Source organism: Pseudophryne corroboree, chromosome 5 (genome assembly GCF_028390025.1).
Source record: "Pseudophryne corroboree isolate aPseCor3 chromosome 5, aPseCor3.hap2, whole genome shotgun sequence".
NCBI lineage: Eukaryota > Metazoa > Chordata > Amphibia > Anura > Myobatrachidae > Pseudophryne > Pseudophryne corroboree.
In genome coordinates this window covers 620992405-620995205 of record NC_086448.1, presented here as the reverse complement: position 1 = coordinate 620995205, position 2801 = coordinate 620992405, and positions in this window count along the sequence as shown.

The following is a 2801-nucleotide window of genomic DNA, read 5'->3' as shown; positions in this document are numbered from 1 at the left end:
CATACCCAGAAGAAACGGGGGGGGTCGCCATATTGATCCCTGCCCACCTACACTTAGAGTCAGAAAAAAGTATTAAAGACAAAAGGGGTAGATTTCTCATCATTGTGGGCAAGCTTAATGGTGTGCCTATTACTCTGATTAACGTCTATGCCCCTAATATTAATCAGGCCTCATTCTTTGCCTCTTTAGATTCCAAGATTGCCCAATACCGAAAAGGTGATATTTTAATGGCAGGGGATTTCAATACCATACTTCACCATAACCTCGACCGCTCCCATCCCCTTCCCACTTCCCAGTCCCATACAAGCAGTCGTAATTCTAGAGCATTGTTGTCACTGCTTAAAAACCACCTACTCTTTGATTCTTGGAGGGTTCTTGACCCCTTAGTCAAAGACTATACCTTCTTTTCACGTGTGCATAATCTTTATACGAGGATCGATAAGATTATGATTGGGAGAGATTTAACCTCTAAGATCCAAAAATGTCTTATTCACCCAATTACATGGTCTGACCATGCCCCGGTATCCTTGATTCTCTCTGGTTTGTTCCTTTACTCTTTCTCCTCCATCCTGGTCCCTTAATGAGGCTCTTCTCCAGCATGCTGATGTCCTGCCACAAGTCACTCAGGTAATGACTGATTACTTTAGCTTGAATCAGACCCCTGGTATGTCCGAAATGACCTTGTGGGAGGCTCATAAGGCAGTCCTTCGGGGCCACTTCATACAGATTGCAGCTAGACTCACTAAACAGCGCTCCCAAAAGATTTTGGAGTTGACTGACCAACTCCATCGTCTGGAGGAAATTCATAGGTCTTCCCTATGCCCAGCTGACTTAGATCAGCTACTTAAAGTTAGGGGTGAACTCAATATGCTGTTATCTCATAAGACGGAACAGTGCCTTAGGCGTCTCAATCAGATTTATTACGAAAAGGGGGATAAGGCAGACAAACTTCTAGCCAGGAAGCTGAGAGCCCAAATTTCCTCCAAGAATATCCTGTCTATCCGTACCAAACAAGGGGTACTGACACATGAACCTGACCACATTCTTAGTGAATTTGAGGAATACTATAAATCGCTATATAATGCGGATGCAGCTTCCTCACCTTCACCGAGATTCAGCGAGGGGATTGAGTCCCTTTTGGATGGGTGTAATTTACCATCGTTGAGTGGTTTGGTGATGTTTCAGTTGGGTTCAGAGATAACTATTGAAGAAATAGACAATGCCCTTAAGATTCAGAAGCCAGGCAAGGCCCCGGGGCCTGATATGTCAATTATGTATTTCAAGAAATTCAAGGGGATTCTCCTGCCCCACCTTTGCAGGCTCTTTAATGGTTTCCTCAAGGGTGAACCTCTGTCCCCCCGTACACTGGAGGCTCGGATCGTATTGATTCATAAACCAGGGAAAGACCCTAACTCGTGTTCTAGTTATTGCCCTATCTCCCTGCTAAATAATGATATTAAACTTTTTGCCAAAATCCTAGCTCTGAGGTTGAACTCAGTTCTCCTGCAATTGATACATGCTGACCAGGTGGGTTTCATTCCAGGCCGACAAGCTAGAGACAATACCCGAAGAACTATTAATCTAGTTCATCTTATTAACACAGCTAAAATGCCTTCTATCCTTCTCTCGCTTGATGCGGAGAAGGGTTTTGATAAAATCTTGTGGCCCTTTATGTTTGCTACCTTGCGCAGGTTCAGCTTGGGAGGAAGCCTACTCCAGGGCATTCAGGCACTCTACTCCAACCCTTCGGCCAGAGTTCGGGTAAGTGGCAAGGACTCTTGTTTATTCCAAATTACCAACGGTACGCGCCAGGGGTGTCCCTTGTCACCATGAATTTTTGCCATGACTATCGAACCCCTGGCATGTATGGTTAGGACGAACCCTGATATTAAAGGTATATTCGTTGAGGATGTGGAGTTTAAATTATCATTATTTGCGGATGATGTCCTGTTAACTCTGTCCTCTCCCCATACATCCATCCCTATTCTAATTTTTCAGGGTACCGCATCAACTATTCCAAGTCGGAAGCCCTTCCTTTGCATCTCAGTGAGGAAACCAGGTCTCTCCTTGCCGCTAACTTTAATTTCTCTTGGCGCTCCAAGAAAATTAAATATTTAGGTGTGTTTATCACGAGTTCCTATGGGTCTCTGTACTCCGAAAATTTCCCAACCCTTTTTAATTGTATTGAATCTGATCTACGAGCTTGGGACAAACAGATCATGTCCTGGTTTGAACGTATAGTCTCAGTGAAAATGAACATCTTACCCAGGCTTTTATATCTGATCCAAACAATCCCGGTACGCATCCCCGCAGAGGCTTTGTGTCGAATGCAGAAACTCTTCTTAAAATTCATATGGTCTAATAAACCCCCTAGAGTTAAGACCTACACCCTGATAAGGGATCCAGTGGCTGGAGGCAGGGGTTTGCCAGATATCCGCAAATACCATCATACCACTCACCTGAGCCAGGCACTTACCTGGTTCTCTCGAAAACCCCACTTACCCTGGATACAAATTGAACTCTTGTCAGCCAAGGTTTCCACTCTGGTTTCCTTACTTACGCCCGTTAAGCCCAATCAGAAGATACAAGCATGCGTTCCCACTACAAAACTCACTTGCTCCCTATGGTCTTTCTGCATTCGGCATTATGGTCTCTCTACATTCCCATCCCCCATCACTTCTATTTGGGATAACCAGGATTTCCCTCCTGGCTCCGTCCTAAGTTCCCATTCGTGGTTCCACCTGAACCCACGTCCGTAACTGTTTTTTTATTTTATTGAGGGTACTTCCTGGCGCTCCTTA